The sequence below is a fragment of the Triturus cristatus genome, chromosome 5_1 (genome assembly GCF_964204655.1).
Source record: "Triturus cristatus chromosome 5_1, aTriCri1.1, whole genome shotgun sequence".
Lineage (NCBI taxonomy): Eukaryota > Metazoa > Chordata > Amphibia > Caudata > Salamandridae > Triturus > Triturus cristatus.
The window spans coordinates 121,215,176-121,237,083 of record NC_140587.1 but is presented as its reverse complement, the minus strand read 5'-3'; the positions used below and the strand labels follow the sequence as shown (position 1 = coordinate 121,237,083).

The window sequence follows — 21,908 nt, the reverse complement described above, 5'->3', positions numbered from 1 at the left end:
CCTCAAATATGTTCTGGTGGTAGTATGTGCCTTTTCGAGGTGGATAGAAGCATACCCTTTGAAAGATAACACAGCTTTATCCACAGCTAAAATCCTTCTAAAAGAGTTCTTTCCCAGGTTTGGATTGCCGCGCATTGTCTGGAGTGACAATGGGAGTGAATTTGTTGGCCAAGTCATGCAGAAAGTTTGTGCAGGTCTTGGAATCAAGCAAAAGGTCCACGCAGCAAATCATCCACAATCAGCGGGTTTAGTAGAATGTTACAATGGAACTTTGAAGTTGAAATTAGCAAAGATCCAAGCGAGTACGGGACTTAATTGGCCTGATGTTTTGCCGTTAGCTCTGCTATCCACCAGAACTGCAGTACACTCTCGCTTGGGACTTAGCCCTTACGAAGTGGTGTTTGGCCGTCCGGCCAATGTATGGGGAATACCTTGTCCTAAAAAGTTCTCAGACTTGCCCTATCCAATGTTGATTGACTATCTGCATGACCTTACAATTAAATTGCGTGTTCTTCATCAACAGGTTCAGAGTGCTCTGCTGGAGGCCTCCGCAGACCCAGGTCATTCCATCCGACCAGGTGACTGGGTCTATGTGAAGAATTTTCAAAAATCGAACAATCTGCAGCCCAGGTGGCAGGATCCTCAGTGTCATAGGACGGTAGAGCATCGTGACTTCAGTGATTGAGGAAGATTGCCGTGAGCATCCACTAGTGAAAATGGAAACTACAGTAAACAATAAAGAGAGAAGAGATGGAGTGAAGAAAGCATCTTGTAAAATAATGTACAGCCGTTTTTGTATAACTTTATGTGTTTTAATATCATTATGTATTGCTTTGGCGATTATTGGTTGGATAGTTTTTGTTTTGCAGCCAAGAAACACCTCCCCTTCTTCCTCTTTGCCTTCTTCTACTGTCTCTCCACAACTCTTCCATACTTTTCCTTCACATGAACTTGTCAGAAGAACCGAGTACTACAACAATTCCTTTGTCCAACTATTACACCAGCATCAATTAGTGGTTAACACAACTGATTGTTGGGTATGTGGTCTTATGCCCCATACCACCGAGAAAGGAATACCATATCTAGTTCTCCCTTTTTCTTATGAGGGTTCTGCTTGGGCATTCTTTGTCATTTTCTCTAATGCTTATCAAAGCAAATTCAGACGGTCCATTACTTCACAAATTAATTATCCGGATTTTTGTCATAGTTCCTTGATTAAGGGTATGGTAGTTATGGCTAAAATCATGGAGAACAGCAAAATTTCCATCGACGAACGAAAAGCATACACCAATTGGAATGTCACCCAATACATGTCGAGTCTTAATAGTAAAGTGGGAAAGGGAAAGTCCTCGCCAATCTGGACTATACCGCATCAAGGCAACTTCTGTTTGAAAATAAACGATCGTTCTTCTGACACTGCACCAAAAAGTAACTGCTCCTACACGTACATGTATTCCTCTCAAAACTCGCCTCCTCTAGTACCGTCTCAAGGCACCTATTTCATTTGCTATGATAGAGCTTATACTTGGTTACCAACGGGTTTCTCTGGTACTTGCTACATAGCCTTCCTTCTTCCTCCTACTTACACTGCTTCTGCCAATTATCACCGAGCCCGTTTCAGCCGAGGAATTATTGATTCAAACGACACAACAGGACAAGAGGGAGGAGATTTCCTTAAAGGTTTTCTTCCCTTCTGGGGTCCAATGGCCAACAGCAGAAATATAAGGCAATTGGTCTGTGTCGTAGAGACTACAATAGACATCACTGTAGGAGCCTTAAGTAATATCACGGCGGAACTACAGGCGGATCGTCTTATGACCTTACAAAACCGAGTTGCCTTAGACTTTATTCCTGCCGATCGTGGTGGAGTGTGTAAATTGATCGGGTCAAGCTGCTGTATTTTCATTCCTAATGACGTTCCGACAGTATACCAAGCTATCTCCAAGTTGCACGTAATCTCCGAGTCTATTCATCAGGACAAGGGAGATGGGTCTTTAACGGAATGGTTTTGGGGACTACTGTCCAAATGGGGTTGGAAAGCATTGACATTCCTTGGAATAATCTTGACCATTGTATTTTCTTGCTGCCTTTGTATGCACTGTGGTCCCGCTATCTGTGATCTTTGTGCTACTATGTGCATCCCAAAACCCCAGCCACAAGTAACGGAAAACATAAGAATGATGTTACAGCAACAGCTCAATGATCTCATGGCTATTGATGTGGACTCAGATTAACGTTAGTCTATCTTACCTGAGTTCTGGCAAAAGGAGGGTCCGAGGAACTTCGATTTTCGATCACGATCGAATCGACCCGCCATTTTGTGACCCGCCGCCATTTTGTGTTGCCATCACTCAGGCAGCATGGCGAACGAAGTCTATTTCTGCTTTTCCCGTAGTTTGGTGTCGAAATACGTCCTCGGCCTTATTTGCGAAGCTGGTGTTTGGACTAGCCGAGTACACTAATCCTTGTCTGGCTTTTCTAATCCCTGTTTCAACTATCTGTAGGCTCACACTATTCTTTCTTGATCATATCTTATCGACTGGCCTCCACTGTCTCCTGCTAGCATTCTCTTGTTTCACGACTGTCCTCCAATACACACAAACGTATCTCTCCACCTGCAAGTTAGTTATGACTCTGTTAATCTATCAGCTTGAGGGTGGGGTGACGAACACCATTGGATGAGAGGTCTCTTCGAGTCATCTGATATTTCTGTTTTCTAACCTTTCTTATTGGTTCCACTTTGTTTTTTCACTTACCCTATTGGCTCTTTCCTTCCATGCTTGGGGAGTGTGTCTTGTTAATAATTATGTATTGTATAGTATTTAATCTGATGCGCCACAGAGTGAAGTGGCAGTCTCCTTAGAACCTACTTTGTGTACTTCTAGGATAACTGTACTAGCTGCAGCTAAATAAATCCAATCTTCTAACGCCAACAGAGTGTCCCGTGTCTCTGTGTAACGAAGCAGGTGAACTCCGAGGACAGAGGGCGTACCCTGCGCTGCCAGACCCAAAAGGTTCTGGTTCTTCACATTCTTGCAGATTCTTACTTTTCCTCACAGATTCCTTTTATACCATGATCCTCCTTTTACAGTCAAGATACATAGAATTATGTGCCAGAACATGAGTATAAATTAAAATGACCCTAGGTTAATTACAATTCATAATATCGTGTTAAGAAGGAATATTAATTACAACCCAGCACAGTTCTTTTCTTGTACAGGGGCTGTGGTGCACCACCAAGCACTTAGAAAACTTATAGTTTCTCCAGTCTGCTTGAAGGTCCATGCAGGGTAAAAGTTGTAACTGGAGAACATATTTACATTTCAGAACCTTCAAGGAGTAATCCAACCCTTACTCAATACTTATTAATTCAGGAACAAACTACAGTCTCCAAAACCACTCTTGGATTTATCCAGGAGTATTGTGCATATGTTGTGCAATCATTCAAGAATATTCTAAGCAAAACTGGAGTGTGGTCTAGCGCTAGCAGAGCAAACCAACCCTGCAACTGCAACTGCAATATGTTGATGGGTAATGTAGTCCCACAGACAATATGGGCTAAGATTCGTAGAGAGGATCACGCACAGGAATTGGGTGCTACTTGGAATGTTATAGCTGATACAGATAGAGATCAAGTGGGTGGCGCAAAGCCTGACGCTTTGATCTCGGAACTTCCTGGTAGAATCATTACGTTAATGAAAACTATGATGCCTGCACTGAGAGTTAATTGGGATAAGTTAGCAGCATGCAAACAAAAGAAAGATGAAAGTGTCTCTGATTTCTTTACTCGTTTTGAGGAGACATTTATCGATCACAGTGGTCAGGACATGGCTACCGAGGGTGGACAGCGATTATTCGTGGACAAAATGTATTCAATTTGCTTCCCGAGCTGTCACACAAATTAAAAGATTCAGAGAGTTCTTGGGCTGTTTCTTCTTCTGCTCAGATATTGGCTACTGCACAATATTATGAGAATAGGGATTAAGAAGAAAAAGAAAAGCAAGAGAAAAAGACGAAAGATTTAAAAACGAAGGTTCTCTTGCAGCAAGCTTATCCGCCACGTTATGTTCAGCCTCAGACTCAGCAGCCATCGCAGTTTCAGAAGTTGTATCAGAAACTTGAGCCATACATTCTGCGACCTTTGTTAGGTCCTAATCAATGTGCCTATTGTAGAGAGGAAGGTCATTTTAAGAGTAGTTGTCCGGTTTTATTGCAGCGCAATGGAGCGTTATCTGCTCCACGAGGTTGTGCTGGCCTCCAGTCAGCAAACAGAGGTAGAGGTCGAGGTGCGTTAGCTCAAGAACAGCGTGCCCTTCCTTCTCCCATTTTCATGAACTACTTTGATCAGCAGAATGTGAGATCTACTCAGTATTATAATGAAGACCATTATGTTGAAGGCGAGAATGAGAGTCTTCATGCCAACTAGGACAGCCATGGACAAAGTAGAGGAGTTGTGCCAATCCAAGTAGATCAAAATGGTCCTTATGTTAACGTCACTACAATGGGTGTATCAGAGCCATTTCTTCTAGATACTGGAGCAATGAGAAGTTCTATCATTCATTTAAAACTCCCTAGGGCACCTTTGTCTGGCTGAACAAATGTTTCTGTAGGATTCTCTGGCGCCCCTGTTCGCAATCCGGTTTCTTGTCCTTTGCCTATTTCAGTTGGTCCTTATGATCTGGAAGCTCCACTTCTGTTGACGAATGGTTGCGGTGAGAATCTGTTGGGTCTAGACCTATTGAAAAGAATGCATGCTACAATATATTGTTCTCCTTCTGGCGTACATCTCACTCTAGGTCAGAAGTTGATCTCCCCAATGTATCTGTCCAAAGATCAGTTTCCTCCTGAGTTGCGTTCTCTTCCAACAGCACTATGGGCCACGGGTCCGAACGATGTGGGTTGTCTTGAGATACTGCCTTATGTTGTCACTCTCAAGCCCAATGTTGAATTACCACGCATCCCACAATATAGAATCTCTGCTGAAGGTGAAAAAGCGCTTTTGGAAATCATTCATGACCTAATTCGGAAAGATGTGGTTGAAGAAACGAGAGGTAACACATGCAATAGTCCTATTCTTCCTGTTCTTAAACGTACTGATCCTTCTCAGCCTCCTATGTACCGGTTTGTGATTGATCTGCGAGAGGTAAACAAAAATGTGATTCCACAATTCCCTGTTGTTCCAGATATCACTGCTTAGTTGACGATGACACCTTCCACAGCGACTTGGTTCTCTGTTATCGATCTAAAGAATGCCTTCTTTAGTATTCCTATTGCAGAAGAGAGCAGGGACATTTTTGGTTTTTCTCTTGGAGGCCGAAGCTTCCGATTCAAGCGCGCACCCCAAGGTTATTGTGAAAGTCCCTCCATTTATAGCCAAGCTTTGAAATGTCATCTTGATACTTTTCATTTGCCGTCTGGTGCTGCTCTCATCCAGTATCTGGATGACTTGTTAATAGCTACTGACTCAGAGGAGATTTGTAAAGATGTCACTGTTGCACTGTTACGCCACTTGTTTAAGCTGAATCACAAGGTATCACCTTCCAAACTGCAATATGTTTGTCAAGAGGTTACCTACTTGGGTCATCTCCTATCAAAGGAGGGACGACAATTGACACCAGAACGAATTCAAGCGATTGCACGAATGTCTGTACCATCCACACAAAGGGAAGTACGTGCTTTTCTGGGTATCACTTCTTATTGTAGACAGTGGATCCCTAACTTCTCTTTGATCACCAAACCTATGTTGGCACTCACTTTAAAAGATACGCCTAAGCCCCTTCCTTGGACTGATGAGTGCCAAAAGAGTTTCACTGATTTACGCACTGCTCTCTGTTCTGCTCCTGTACTAGGCACCCCAGATTACACTAAGCCTTTTACGCTGTATGTTCACGAGAGAGAAGGTTGTGCGTTGTCAGTCTTGACACAGCAATTTGGAGACAGACAGCGGCCATGTGCTTATTTTTCGGCTACATTAGATCCCGTAGCTAAAGCATTGCCCAGTTGTCTCAAAGCCACAGCAGCCGCAGCAATTTCTATCCGATAGTCTGCTGGAATGGTGTTAGATAATACTCTCATTGTCATGGTGCCACATGCAGTGGATACTTTGCTAAACAGAACGAAAACACAGCATCTTCCGCGTGCACGTTTAACTGGTTACGAGCTGACGCTTTTGGCTAGTCACGTACACATCAAACGATGTAATACCCTGAATCCAGCTACTTTGTTGCCCCTTCCAAATGAGGAGAGTGTTGAGGATCAGCATGATTGTTTCTTCCGTACTGAGGAAGAGACAAAAGGAAGAATTGACCTGAGAGACACACCATTAGAGAATCCGGAGGGAACTCTATGGGTAGATGGTTCTTGTTTCAAAATGCCTAATGGAGATACGGTTTCAGCCTATGCTGTAACTACCTTACATACAATTGTGGAAACTGCACGCATTAGACACAATTCAGCGCAAGCAGCAGAGTTGATAGCACTGACGAGAGCTTGTGTATTATCGAAAGGGAAAAGAGTGAATGTGTACACTGACAGTCAGTATGCCTTTGGTGTAGCATTCAGTTTTGGGCGTCTCTGGAAGGAAAGGGGATTCCTAACTTCACATGGCACCAAAATACAGCATGGTCAGTTAGTGACTGATCTCCTTGAGTCGCTTGTTTTACCCATCCAAATAGCGATAGTGAAGTGTAGTGCACACAAGAAGATTACGAATGATGTTGGACGAGGAAACGCATTTGCTGATGAAGTAGCAAAGAAAACAGCGAGAGATTCAACGAGTCGAATGTATATGGCAGGTCCTGCAAATTGGGTCAGAGAGAGAGGAATGTGTGAGAATACAGTGGAAAGCGTGAAAGCGATTCAGAAAGAGGCTTCAGAAAGAGAGTTGAGCAAGTGGAGAGAAAGTACGGGAATGTTAGATGAGATGGGTTGTTGGATAGAATTATCCGAACATCAACGTTGGTTGTTACCGGATGCTTATGTACTCCCAGTGGTTACTATGGCCCATGGTCCAGCTCACCTAAGTGCAAAAGGCATTTGTAAACTTTTGGCCCCAGTGTGGCAAAACGAGAACATCCCAAAACAACGTAGTAAAGCATTGTATTGTTTGTCTGATGTACAATCCAGGAAAGGGAACCCCAACTCCAGCAGGTCACTTTGCTCCTCCGACATACCCATTTGAAGTGTTGCAAATCGATTACATTCACATGGATCGATGCAACAACCTCAAATATGTTCTGGTGGTAGTATGTGCCTTTTCGAGGTGGATAGAAGCATACCCTTTGAAAGATAACACAGCTTTATCCACAGCTAAAATCCTTCTAAAAGAGTTCTTTCCCAGGTTTGGATTGCCGCGCATTGTCTGGAGTGACAATGGGAGTGAATTTGTTGGCCAAGTCATGCAGAAAGTTTGTGCAGGTCTTGGAATCAAGCAAAAGGTCCACGCGGCAAATCATCCACAATCAGCGGGTTTAGTAGAATGTTACAATGGAACTTTGAAGTTGAAATTAGCAAAGATCCAAGCGAGTACGGGACTTAATTGGCCTGATGTTTTGCCGTTAGCTCTGCTATCCACCAGAACTGCAGTACACTCTCGCTTGGGACTTAGCCCTTACGAAGTGGTGTTTGGCCGTCCGGCCAATGTATGGGGAATACCTCGTCCTAAAAAGTTCTCAGACTTGCCCTATCCAATGTTGATTGACTATCTGCATGACCTTACAATTAAATTGCGTGTTCTTCATCAACAGGTTCAGAGTGCTCTGCTGGAGGCCTCCGCAGACCCAGGTCATTCCATCCGACCAGGTGACTGGGTCTATGTGAAGAATTTTCAAAAATCGAACAATCTGCAGCCCAGGTGGCAGGATCCTCAGTGTCATAGGACGGTAGAGCATCGTGACTTCAGTGATTGAGGAAGATTGCCGTGAGCATCCACTAGTGAAAATGGAAACTACAGTAAACAATAAAGAGAGAAGAGATGGAGTGAAGAAAGCATCTTGTAAAATAATGTACAGCCGTTTTTGTATAACTTTATGTGTTTTAATATCATTATGTATTGCTTTGGCGATTATTGGTTGGATAGTTTTTGTTTTGCAGCCAAGAAACACCTCCCCTTCTTCCTCTTTGCCTTCTTCTACTGTCTCTCCACAACTCTTCCATACTTTTCCTTCACATGAACTTGTCAGAAGAACCGAGTACTACAACAATTCCTTTGTCCAACTATTACACCAGCATCAATTAGTGGTTAACACAACTGATTGTTGGGTATGTGGTCTTATGCCCCATACCACCGAGAAAGGAATACCATATCTAGTTCTCCCTTTTTCTTATGAGGGTTCTGCTTGGGCATTCTTTGTCATTTTCTCTAATGCTTATCAAAGCAAATTCAGACGGTCCATTACTTCACAAATTAATTATCCGGATTTTTGTCATAGTTCCTTGATTAAGGGTATGGTAGTTATGGCTAAAATCATGGAGAACAGCAAAATTTCCATCGACGAACGAAAAGCATACACCAATTGGAATGTCACCCAATACATGTCGAGTCTTAATAGTAAAGTGGGAAAGGGAAAGTCCTCGCCAATCTGGACTATACCGCATCAAGGCAACTTCTGTTTGAAAATAAACGATCGTTCTTCTGACACTGCACCAAAAAGTAACTGCTCCTACACGTACATGTATTCCTCTCAAAACTCGCCTCCTCTAGTACCGTCTCAAGGCACCTATTTCATTTGCTATGATAGAGCTTATACTTGGTTACCAACGGGTTTCTCTGGTACTTGCTACATAGCCTTCCTTCTTCCTCCTACTTACACTGCTTCTGCCAATTATCACCGAGCCCGTTTCAGCCGAGGAATTATTGATTCAAACGACACAACAGGACAAGAGGGAGGAGATTTCCTTAAAGGTTTTCTTCCCTTCTGGGGTCCAATGGCCAACAGCAGAAATATAAGGCAATTGGTCTGTGTCGTAGAGACTACAATAGACATCACTGTAGGAGCCTTAAGTAATATCACGGCGGAACTACAGGCGGATCGTCTTATGACCTTACAAAACCGAGTTGCCTTAGACTTTATTCCTGCCGATCGTAGTGGAGTGTGTAAATTGATCGGGTCAAGCTGCTGTATTTTCATTCCTAATGACGTTCCAACAGTATACCAAGCTATCTCCAAGTTGCACGTAATCTCCGAGTCTATTCATCAGGACAAGGGAGATGGGTCTTTAACGGAATGGTTTTGGGGACTACTGTCCAAATGGGGTTGGAAAGCATTGACATTCCTTGGAATAATCTTGACCATTGTATTTTCTTGCTGCCTTTGTATGCACTGTGGTCCCGCTATCTGTGATCTTTGTGCTACTATGTGCATCCCAAAACCCCAGCCACAAGTAACGGAAAACATAAGAATGATGTTACAGCAACAGCTCAATGATCTCATGGCTATTGATGTGGACTCAGATTAACGTTAGTCTATCTTACCTGAGTTCTGGCAAAAGGAGGGTCCGAGGAACTTCGATTTTCGATCACGATCGAATCGACCCGCCATTTTGTGACCCGCCGCCATTTTGTGTTGCCATCACTCAGGCAGCATGGCGAACGAAGTCTATTTCTGCTTTTCCCGTAGTTTGGTGTCGAAATACGTCCTCGGCCTTATTTGCGAAGCTGGTGTTTGGACTAGCCGAGTACACTAATCCTTGTCTGGCTTTTCTAATCCCTGTTTCAACTATCTGTAGGCTCACACTATTCTTTCTTGATCATATCTTATCGACTGGCCTCCACTGTCTCCTGCTAGCATTCTCTTGTTTCACGACTGTCCTCCAATACACACAAACGTATCTCTCCACCTGCAAGTTAGTTATGACTCTGTTAATCTATCAGCTTGAGGGTGGGGTGACGAACACCATTGGATGAGAGGTCTCTTCGAGTCATCTGATATTTCTGTTTTCTAACCTTTCTTATTGGTTCCACTTTGTTTTTTCACTTACCCTATTGGCTCTTTCCTTCCATGCTTGGGGAGTGTGTCTTGTTAATAATTATGTATTGTATAGTATTTAATCTGATGCGCCACAGAGTGAAGTGGCAGTCTCCTTAGAACCTACTTTGTGTACTTCTAGGATAACTGTACTAGCTGCAGCTAAATAAATCCAATCTTCTAACGCCAACAGAGTGTCCCGTGTCTCTGTGTAACGAAGCAGGTGAACTCCGAGGACAGAGGGCGTACCCTGCGCTGCCAGACCCAAAAGGTTCTGGTTCTTCACATTCTTGCAGATTCTTACTTTTCCTCACAGATTCCTTTTATACCATGATCCTCCTTTTACAGTCAAGATACATAGAATTATGTGCCAGAACATGAGTATAAATTAAAATGACCCTAGGTTAATTACAATTCATAATATCGTGTTAAGAAGGAATATTAATTACAACCCAGCACAGTTCTTTTCTTGTACAGGGGCTGTGGTGCACCACCAAGCACTTAGAAAACTTATAGTTTCTCCAGTCTGCTTGAAGGTCCATGCAGGGTAAAAGTTGTAACTGGAGAACATATTTACATTTCAGAACCTTCAAGGAGTAATCCAACCCTTACTCAATACTTATTAATTCAGGAACAAACTACAGTCTCCAAAACCACTCTTGGATTTATCCAGGAGTATTGTGCATATGTTGTGCAATCATTCAAGAATATTCTAAGCAAAACTGGAGTGTGGTCTAGCGCTAGCAGAGCAAACCAACCCTGCAACTGCAGTCCAGCACCGCAGAGACAGTTGTATGCACCACACAGATATAGGCCACCAGGAGAGCATGGTTAAGAAGCTGAACAATGCTTCCTAAGCCCAAACAGGCTTCACCTAGTCTGATGTGAACCCCAGCAAATAGAAATCTGGCATCCAGTCATCAGGGGGATCTCTCAGTCTTACTCAAGCGCTACATCAAGGGAACATGCATATGAGGTTGCCTATGTGTCCACACAGTACTTGTGGCATCCTCAATATTGTCCCTATACCATTGTAGTGATATGGCATGCCAACAAACCACACAGCTGCCACAGTCCATCTCCACATGTTTGGCCCTGTTCCAATGTGCACACCAGGGGACCGCATCTAGCAGCATGCATGATCTCTACATCAAGCACAGTACCAAACCTTCACACAATGTGGCTGTTGTGGTTAACCTAGAGTTTGGGTAACACAGTTACCATGCTGCACAATGTGGAACCGCCAGACGCCTTGCATAATGTTCTGGGGAATTTCAGGGAGTTCAGCTTCTTCTGGTTGCCCTGCAGTGTGGTGGGTCATTTCCACACTCTACAATTTGCCAAATAAAGGAGGTTATAGCATTTGCTACAAGTCTGGAGTGTAGCTGGCAATACTCCTAACAATGACTTAGGGTACTGTCCTAACTCTCGATTGTTCAAGTGTGACATTCATCAAGTGTGCTGCAAACGCTTGTGCATTAAACTGAAAAAAACAAGTATGAGTGAAATAAACATTTTATTAAAATATTCCAAAGTCATTAGTTATTTATATGTATCTTTATTTAATGCATTTGGAAGTACTGCATTTTCTTTCAAGATCAGTCAGGGTACACTTCAGATGTCTGTAGTCATCAATTGCCTAATGAGAGGAAACCCCTGTTCTGGAGCGTTATCCTATAGAGAAATGAGACAAGGACATTTTAGTATAATTGAGGCAATTACAATTTAATCTATGTGATTTCAAAGAAATATACAATTTTGAGACATCCAGGCATAGTTTGTATTATCATAACCCGCCTGCCACATTCTGGTGTATGTCCCAAAATATTGATTGTCTTTGACTACCAGTCCATCCTTGCCTAAACAGAGAAGAACTATTCATTTGCCTTTGCTTACATTCCCTTAAAAATAGCCTCCGAGACCCATTCTGTTTCCTGGTTTTAAATGCAAGGCTGCAATACTTGAGCAACATGATTTACAAATCATAAACATGTAGTTCCAATCTACTAATGCTTCGTGCCGGGTTTGTGTTACTTTTCTAAGTGGATGTGGCCTAATGGCTAGGGTGATGACCTAAAATCTGGAGAACTGGGATTGAGTCTTGGCAAGGACATGCAACATCCTGTCATTCTTGGTAAATCATTTGATCTCTCCATGCCTAACAAGAATGAATGTGTCCGTATGTAACGCAAGTGGTGCTTCTGTAAAGCGCTCTGATTCCTTCGGGTCAAGTTTGCCCCATATAAAACTCCGTAAAAAAACAAAAACCCTGATGCAAAGTGTTATTCTGTGATTTACTTTGCATAGTTTCCCAAGTAATGTAATTTTGCACTATGCACTGCTTTGTATTTTGTTTGCAGTAAAGGGGCCTTCTATGAGTGGTAAATGTATGTTTCCAGTCAACGATCCATGGGTTTTGATGCAAATCCCTCATACAAGCATTCATAAACAGGGATTTGCACCAAAATTCAACACCTCCATGTGCAGTCGCACAGAGAGAACTGTTTTAGTTATCCTACTTTGCATGCATGCTGCATTGTACAACACACCTGCGAAGGATAAGTGTTAAAGGAGAGTTTTTGTACTGGAAGTGTCTCCTTCCAGCACAAAAGCCATTCCTTACACCATGCACACACCCATTGTGAGACATTGGGTTATTAGTTGATTGGGGCGTGTGTCGTGATCAAGCAGCTATCAAAATCTGTGTCAGGGTAAAGAACAAGCAAACCCTAAATTAGCCTGTGTTAAACCTCTTGGTAGATTGGCACAGAGCAGTCAGGCTTAACTTAGAGGCAATGTGTAAGGCATTTGTGCAACTCTTCAAACAATAAAACAGAGAAAATACCACACAAAAAGGATCCCATAACAAGTTGAAAAATTAGAGTAAAATTAAATAAATAAAACAAGTCCAATCCAGTCAGTAGAACTGGAGTTATGAATAGAAATAAACTAAAAGAGTGCCTAAAAGCATCAAGTGCCAACCACAGCTATCTGGACCGGGTAGAAATCAAAGTTTTAGGCCAACCAGCATGGAGTGCTGAAGTTTTATCTTTTCAAGTTTTGTTCCATAAAGAGCAGCAATGAGGGCATCATGAGTGATTGTTGAGATGGGATGACGAGCAGGCTGGGCATCTCGAAGGGTGGGTGGGCTGAAGCTTTGTGTTGGTGTCACCCTCTTGCGGTCGATGCTGCGGTGCAAAGAGACGGGCTGGTGGCATCATTTGCTGATTTTCGGTGTGAGTGGCATGGTCTCTGTGCTAACAGGCCCATTTACAGTCATGAGGAGGCCAAAAGCTTGATTTAAGCTCGCCGAGCCACACCAAGGGTTCAGGACCTGAGGAACACCATTTGGGGTCAGAAACTTGCAGCAGCAGGGTAAGGGAGCTGTTTGAAGAGCCTTATATGTCCCTGAGGTTCAGAACAGGAGGCCAGCATACTAGCCCTTTGAGTTACTCTGTGGTCCTTGGGGTCAATATGAAGCTGCAGGTCCAGTCCTCCTTCCCAAGGCAAGAGGCAACAGGTAGCAGGGCAGCAGTACCTTCAGAGCAGCATTCAAGCAGAGTGACAGTCTTTGTAGCAGCATTGCAGACCTTCTTCCTGGCAGAGTAACCACATACTGAAGAGTTGGTTTCCGAGGCCCTGGTTTATACTCTGGTGCCCTGCTATGGATGGTGGAAGAAGTGTCTAGACAGTGGCTTTGAAGTGCATGGAATTTCCATCCGCCCGTGCCCTGACTGCAAGATATCTGAAGTGACAACACCTAGTTATTAGGCCCTTGGTGTGAAGGCAGAGCATAGCCTATTCAGTTTTAAGTGGGGCTGTACTCAGCTGCACTTCCATATCCTGTCAGCAGATGGCCCATCCAGGCACACCTAATCCCTCTTTTGTGTGACTGTCTGGGAGGAATTCACCAAGTCTGTCAGCAACACCCAGTCATGTGACCGTGCTACATGCACAGAAAGGCTTAGAGCAGGAAAATGCTAACTTTCTAAAAGCGATATTTAGCCAATTAGGTCCATTAGCAGCACATGCAAGCCAGACATTTAGGTTTAAAATAATCCACAGTCCTCAGTACGAGTGGCCTGACTAGAAAGATGTTTATTACTGCAACTTTTAAAATCTGATACCACGGGGATCGGAATTTAAAAGGTGGGATAATTATCGCCTATTGTAAGTTGTGCCCATTTTAACGAGGCATATCATGCTTATTTTGATGCCTTGAGCACCAAAATCGACATGTATCAATATTTTCTATTCATTTTCTCCTGTAGACAAGGGACACAGAAGTTACCTGCCTTAAAAGTGATCAAGAATGAGTGGACATGGAAAGATGCAGCTGCTCATGTGGCACACTGCAAGAATGCAGTCTTCATGCTTTCTACAGCTGTGTACTTCCTGAGCTGGAAATTAGCACCTGTTTTATATCTGAGCCATAACTGACTTTAAGATGACCGGGTGTTTGGTAGCCCTCTTTATTTTAGGGGTTTTATTTTCCTAGACACTGTGACTGGCAACAACAAAACAAAGTCAACTGCTCTTTCATCATTATACCATTATTATACCGCTGTATTTTTCCTTTTCACAAACACATAGCCATAAGGTCAAAACCTGTGGGCTCTATACCCTGTGCTGCTTGTTCTTTTTATTACATAGAATCAATGTGGTATATTTTCCTTGCTAGGAGAATCATTTCACCAGGGCCTCTACAGATTATGGAACTAGCCAGTCCCTAGAAGAGTACTCACTAGGGGGGTGCATGAAATCAAATTTTTTCAGTAAACTTTTTGAAAAATTTCTGACATTTTGCAAACTTCACTTGCCATCATTTTACTCAAAAATGTAAGCAATGGCACACCTCACATTCAAAAGTCATGTGTGGGACAACACAAGACTTGTCCGAGGAAGAAAAACATCCCACAAGACATTTCATGCACAAAGCAATCGGCTGTGGGCTAAAACTGTGTGAAATTTCACATCTACAAACCTGTGAAAATTTGCATAAGTTAAGTTAGTTCAACTTTTTAAATATATAGATATATATGAAATTAATTGTTACAAAATGTGGCGAGTGGCCAGCCAAGATGGTTGAGTTGAAGTAATCCACAGAGACTCCACTACCGTTAACGGAAAAGCTTAGGTAATACACCTACTATCGGATGGCTTTGCACTGTAGAGGCAATGTACCCATGCAGAGACACTGACTCACCATGGAGTGCTGGAAATCCCTGCTGCGAAGCAGATGAGTGTGATTTGGGGAAATGGAGTCTGATGGCAAGATTGTAGTGGCCTTATGTGGCGGTGGCACCCGATACTGAAAAGTGGAAAGGATCAGTACCACATTGAGCACACCCAGTCCCAAGCGGAAATAAAGTGGAGTGCGATATCTTAGGCACAGAAGGGCTATGATCAATTGAATGGGGCAGGGCCTGGTAAGTGCTGTTCCCGCTCCTGGGCCTGCTGCAGCCCAGCCCTCAAGGTGGGAGGGGGGCACCGCTAGCTGAAAGATGCTTTCAGACAAAGGTGAATGGCTGGGGCTCCTGGAGACACAGGAGCAGTTTGCCTGTCCTTAAGATGGCAGTTTTTGAGACACACAGCAACGACAGTGCCCAACGAGAAGCCCCTGATTTCCAGGTGACATGCGCTCTCCTTTGGTCACCCTGGGAGACTCCTGGAGACCTCAGAACCAGAGATCAGACTAGCATGGCCTCCAACATCAGGGCAATGACAACCACTAGTCTGGGCCCCAAATGGCAGACCAGGTGAGGCAATCCTGGGACAGAACTCTGTATTCTTCTTTTTTCTCCAATATATAGCACCTGACTGTATAGTCATGTTCTCTATGGTGAAACAAGCACATATTGCAAGTGCTGGGCATTCCTCCAGCTGAATTGAGCAACACACCTATTAACTACAACAGAGCTGCACAAAGACTTTGGAGGGATGGCGGAGGCACACAGACTCTATTCAGAAGGATGACCAGAACCGACACTCAGAGGACTCTGGGCGATGATTTTTGTTGCCGAAGAAAATAGGTGGCCTAGAATGACCATTAGATCCTCATGTGGGCCTTGTTGCCCATCATGTAAGGGGGTCTAGAAAGGAGTACAGAAACCTCCTGCAGCTCTGTCATTCTTAGCTCTTAAAGAGCTAAGCTATACTCAGTGGGGTTGCACTTGAGAATAGCCCTCCTTACCAGACTTTGTAACTGACAATCTCGTCACTCTTTATGCCTCCAAAAAGGCAACTAATCAACAGGGTGTCCAGCGATTTCAGCTCTGTAGAATCGTGAGACAGCCTATCGACAATAGCTGCGGGAAATGCCATGTCCCTCACAAAAGAAAATCGCCTCTCTTCCCTGTGAGAGTTTAAAAAGGAATTCTGGGTGGAATTAAAAACTGACTGGGCCACTTCTTTAGAAAATATCTGGGCTGACATGAACGAGAAACTCTCCTCCAGCACTACGTGGCCCCGGGTGCTAGACTTGAAATCCAAATCTCTTGACATGAAAACAACGCACCAACTATTTAGATAACTTCATATACTTCCTCCAAGCACAGCTGAAGGCTGAAGAATGAAGATCTTGAAAACAGATTACATTGTGATCATTTATGGATTTGTGATCTAAAGGAAGGGGTAGAGGATCCCGATTTGGAAGACTTTGTCACAGGTCTATTCGCAGAGATACTCAGGGGCAACGTGAAATTGGAGAGGGTACATCAAGTGGGCAAACTGACAACAGGAGGGAGGAGGCATACAATAGATGTTCTGGCAAAACTCCACTATTTTAAGGTGAGGGAGGCTATGCTACAGGCAGCCCAAAAAAAGAACAAGATTGAATTTCACAGAGCCACATGCTTGCACTATCAAGATGTCGTGCCGGCAGCCCTAACCCGATGTCAACAATTTAGACTAGTGAGAGATAAGGTACAGCATGACCTGGACTCATCCCTTGGGGCTTGCCTTTGAACTGCACAACAAAGCACATCATGTCACAGACCTGGAGGTAGCTATGACACTTTTCGAGATTCCAAGTTCCAAGTACAACAGGCAGAGGATGGCCTGGGAAATTCACGAGGCAGCACCAACGGATCCCAAAAAGTGGGCCTCTGGCACTCTCTGAGGCATCCATGGCAGCTGAGGAAGCAGTGACTGAGACCAGTACAATGACTCCTTAGCAGGCCTATTCGTCTAGAGGTGATACTGAGGGCCCCTTAGCCAGGACAACCCGCTCTTACAGAGACAATGTGGTATAGAGACTAATTTAGAGTGGATCCGCTGCAGGAGGCAAGATGGGGGTTATTGGAAGGTCTGCATGAGCCAAATGTATCTAATCCCATTTGGATATATTCTACATGCTTTGACAATACCTAACTAATGAAGCTACTCTAAAGTTTCGGTAACGGTCTCTGACCGACACGCCTAGCAAGTTGTATTTAGCTTTTCCTGACATACATGTTTTCAGAACAGTTTTCCAGTCAGTCTCGGGGTTTTAATTTTCATGTTTATTGGTACATGGTTAGCATCTTTTTTAGGGGACAGACGAGAGGATTAGATGCAGCGATGGGGGCAGGGGGCTTGGGGACGAAAATGGAGGGAGGAATGGAGAGCAGAATCTAGAGGGGGGATCTGGGGCTACTGAGTGGAAAGAGGTTTGGGGCAGATGAACACGAGGCTTCAGCCTTCCATTGTGATCACTATCCTTTCCAGAATTCCCTGACTAAGAGCCACAAAATGTGGAAATACCTGCTTGATCAACATTATGATGTGGTGCCCTTGCAGGAGACACATCTGAAATTAAATGAGGACCATAGACTGAGACACAAGACCTACCCCTTGAAATATAAGTTTTCAACACTACCCCTTCCAATAATTGGGATACATTCAAGGAAGTTTTGCGGGGAAAATATATGGGACAGGTCACCACACTTAGGATGAAAGACTGATTGACACTTGAGGGTGAACTACACACACTGGAACAGTCACACAAGGCGACTCTGACCTCATCTCTTCAGTGGAAAATTACAGCACTACCTGGGAAACTCAATGCCATCTACACTAATAAGGCAGAACTCATGCTCCTGTGCCTAAAGCGCACATCCTATGATCAATGCATCAAGTTTTGTTCACAATTGGTAAGACAACTCAGGGTCAAAAAGACTATAGTGTGGACATCATCAGCGAGACAGGGACACTAGAGTCTTCAAATGTTGGGAAAGTCCATATCTTTGGCACCTTTTATGGGAAACTATACGCTGCTGACCCCGCCGAGTTCAGTTGTCAACACTGTAGATCTCCCTCAGGTAACCCCTCCTCAAAATGAGGGACTGGGAGACCCAATCAGTAATGAAGACGTTCGAAGAGCTATTACATTCCTGAAATTAGATAAGTCACTGAAACCGAATGGGCTAACAGTACAATTCTATAAGACCTTCAGCTCAAACGTAATACCTCACCTGACCTCCCTTTTTAGGTCGAGCGTGAGCCAGCGCGCAAGCGTTGCACTGCGAAGAGCTGTGGTAGTTAAGTATGGAGAGAAATTTCGTCCACTCCCTCCACCCTTATTTTTCATTGGCTGTGTGTTTGTCCTTTGTTTGTCCTTTGTAAATGCGGTCTTCTGATTCCTTATGAGGCTTGTTAGTCCCTCTTTAGTACAGCTATGTATCCTCCCATGGTTACTGGCCCCTTTACATGGTTGTTACACAGGCGGGAACTATTTCTTTTAAGTTTCTCCATTCAGCAGCTTTGTTCTGTGCCTTCTACTCTCCTACACCTTGCCCACCCACCCTCCCATTGTCTATGCCTTCGCCCTCCCTCCCGTTGTTCTTGATGCCAAGTTGCCAAGCATTTGCAATGCAATAGGTCTCGCGTAAATTAGAGACCTATTGCATTGCATATGTTTCTTATTTTTGGAGCTGGGCGCACAGCATGGAGATCCTGTAGAAGGCTGTCACCGATGCTAGTCACCCTTCTCGCGTGACCTGGTAAACCCCCACATGCAGAATGTTCACACTAACGAGCAGGAACACTTTCCTGCACACACTTTTATAAAAACCATGTGTCACAGTAACTGCATGTGACACCTGCTGCAGGCTCCACACACACATACAGAACATATGGTATGGAGGCTGAGCCAGGCCCATAAGAAACAAGGTTGCAGACCTCGGGTCCGGCGTTCCTGCGAGGCAGAGGGAACTGAACAGAATACGGGAGTGAAGAATGCAGGGAGGGGGCAGCAGGTTGTGGATGATGCCGTGTTTCTGAATAACAAGAATGACGAGCTTTGATTTCAACTCTTAATTCTTTCCTACACTTCCTGTCACTGCATCTCACCCTTGAGGTTGATGTTTTCGGTTTTACTTTCTTTTTCTCTGTTCCATGCTTTTGTCTCTTAAATTTTGCTGTATCAAAGTTTTAATGTCGAAAACCAAGTTCTGGCAGGGCACAGGTCCTCTAAATTATTAACATAGGCAATATGCAATTATGTAATGTGAAGTGATATCGCAGGAAGTGATGTTAAAGTCCTATCTTATGCTCACATTAATTGGAATGGATCCATTTTACAGACAGAGCTGGGGTACTGTAGTGTTTGCTATTCATGATGAAATGAACTTAAGTAAATGTAAACAATGTGTACATATCTATATCTGAACAAAAAGGTCTCCACCAGAATATTATGTTCCTTATTTCGTTTGAACGAAATATTGTGTCCTAGATATTATTTTCAAAAGTGTTGCCCAAATGAAGTTAATAATAAAAAATCTGTAACCAATTAAACAAAACCATGGGTATTCACTACCTGTTTTGTAGTACATGTTGTAGTACTACAAAACATACTACAAAATGCTATTCACAAACCTATGTGCGGTGTTTAGACCTCCGCCTCTCCTATCTTATTCTTTGCAGAGATCTCTGCCCCAGTACGGAGTTTCGGCCCACATAAGTATACATTTTAGTAGTAAATGAGGGAGGAACAGAGAGCAGTGGCTGGGGAATAGTTACTACTAAAGGTGATGGGAATATGGCGGGGAAAGTAGGGGTTAAGGGAGAGACGTCTACCTCCTGACAAAAGACCAAACCCATTCCTATTCACAAACTGCACTTCTAAAATTACTGCAGCCATAATGGGACCACAAATGGTAAGTCAGAGTTTGAGTAAGCCCAGCATCAAACATGGCCAACCATTCGCATAACAACACCCTCCTATAGAAAAGAATTGAGCCAGGGACTAAAACTACATAGGAAATACTGTAAAATAAGATTCTATTAATTTGAGTAGCAAAAAATATAAATAAATGTAATTTAATGTTAAAAATACAAAAATAGTACATATTTGTTGGGACATAAAAGTCCTCTGCCTGTTAATGTACATGCACCCCTACCCTGAGTGCCCTACTGTACAGATGTCTAGATCCTTAATTCATATTTTTGTTGTCATAGGTTTACACATATCATAAGTGTGTGTCATGCAATAGGCCTGTCTTATGGATTACCGTCTTGTTGGACTGGGAGGGGCAAGTACTGCGCCTCCCTCATAGTAATGGAAGGCTACCATCATCATCAGGAATTATGCAGCAGAAGTAAGGCCATAGCAGCGTATCACATAGTGATCAGTAGTAGTGAATAGATCCTTTTTAGGTCGACCCTGGGCAGTGCATGCGTTGCTCTGCGAGGCATACTGTATTCAAGTATTGACTTGAAGCTGTGCCCACTCATTGCCCATATTTTTCTTTGCCTCGTGTCATTGTCCCTTGTAAATGCTGGCTTCTGATTTGTTATTAGGATAGTTAGTCCCTTCTTAGTACCGCCTTGTCTTAATTTGTAACCTCCCATGAGGACTGTACATTTCTTTATTTCAGTTGTTACACAGTATGTCATATTTATTCTGTGTACACTATTGTTTTAATGCATTTCTCCTACTGCAGGCATGACATACTTTCCTGCAACTTTCAGCACACCCTGAGTGCTTTCATTTTCCAAGCAGCCCGTCCCGTTCCAAACAGCCCGTGGCGGTCGAGATCTCGCATTTACAAAGAGTTTGAGCTATTAGCATTGTAAATGACAATGCCTTTTATTTATGTGTTAATTATCGAAACAGATAAATAAAAGTTATTTTCATTTACAATGCTAATAGCTTAAACTCGTGCAAATGCGAGACCTATTGCATTGAAAATGCTTGTTAATTACACCACTACAATGTGAGCAGTCACACCGTCCATGAGTGAGGAACTGGTAACGGTTGTCCCAAAACCAGGGAAAGGCCCATCATTCATGCAGCTCATACAGGTCTGTTGCACTACACAATCTGGATGCCAAGCTCTATTAAAAAATACTGGCCTCTAGGTTAGAATATGTTATGCCTGACTTCACCAAGGGCAGGCAGACCAATGATAATTTGAGGAGGGTGATCCACCTGCTCAAGAAAGTACTAAAAAGCAGATACCTGCCATGCTGCTAGGCCTGGACACAGAGTTAGCGTTCAGTCAGGAGGACTCCCCCTTTCTGTTCCACACACTGAATCACTTTGGCTTCTGCAACTCATTTATCTCAACGATCCTAGCTAATTATGCAACACTGCGGTCGAGAGTCTTACTGAATGTGGTGAGCTCAGAGACTTTTTATCTGAGGAGGGGGAGAGGCAGGGGTGCCCCCTATCTCCGCTCCTCTTTGCACTAAGAATAGAACCACTAGTTACCAAAATATGATCCACCCCTCCATAAGCGGCATTATGTTCTGGTCGTCTATAAAACACAAAATTCCCTCTTTGCTGATAATGTACTAATAATGCTTACATCCCCGCGGCTCGCCCCTCAGACCTTGCTGGAGGAGCTAAGTCTCTTTGAAAGTGTAGCGGGCTTCTGTATCAACTTAACTAAGTTCTTTCTACTTTACCTGACATTGACCGACGCAGACATATAGATATTAGTGGCCTCTACCCACTTCCAA

The 21,908-nt window shown here is 43.5% G+C and overlaps 1 long non-coding RNA gene across 1 annotated transcript in view; it reads right to left on the bottom strand.

Moving 5' to 3' along the window:
- Positions 1–11,506: 11,506 nt before the first annotated feature.
- Positions 11,507–21,908, bottom strand: part of LOC146830352 (uncharacterized) — a 587,642-nt gene continuing 577,240 nt past the window's right edge. The window contains exon 5 of the long non-coding RNA XR_014961149.1: positions 11,507–11,639. This is a non-coding gene — a long non-coding RNA (uncharacterized LOC146830352). The remainder of the gene's footprint in view (positions 11,640–21,908) is intronic.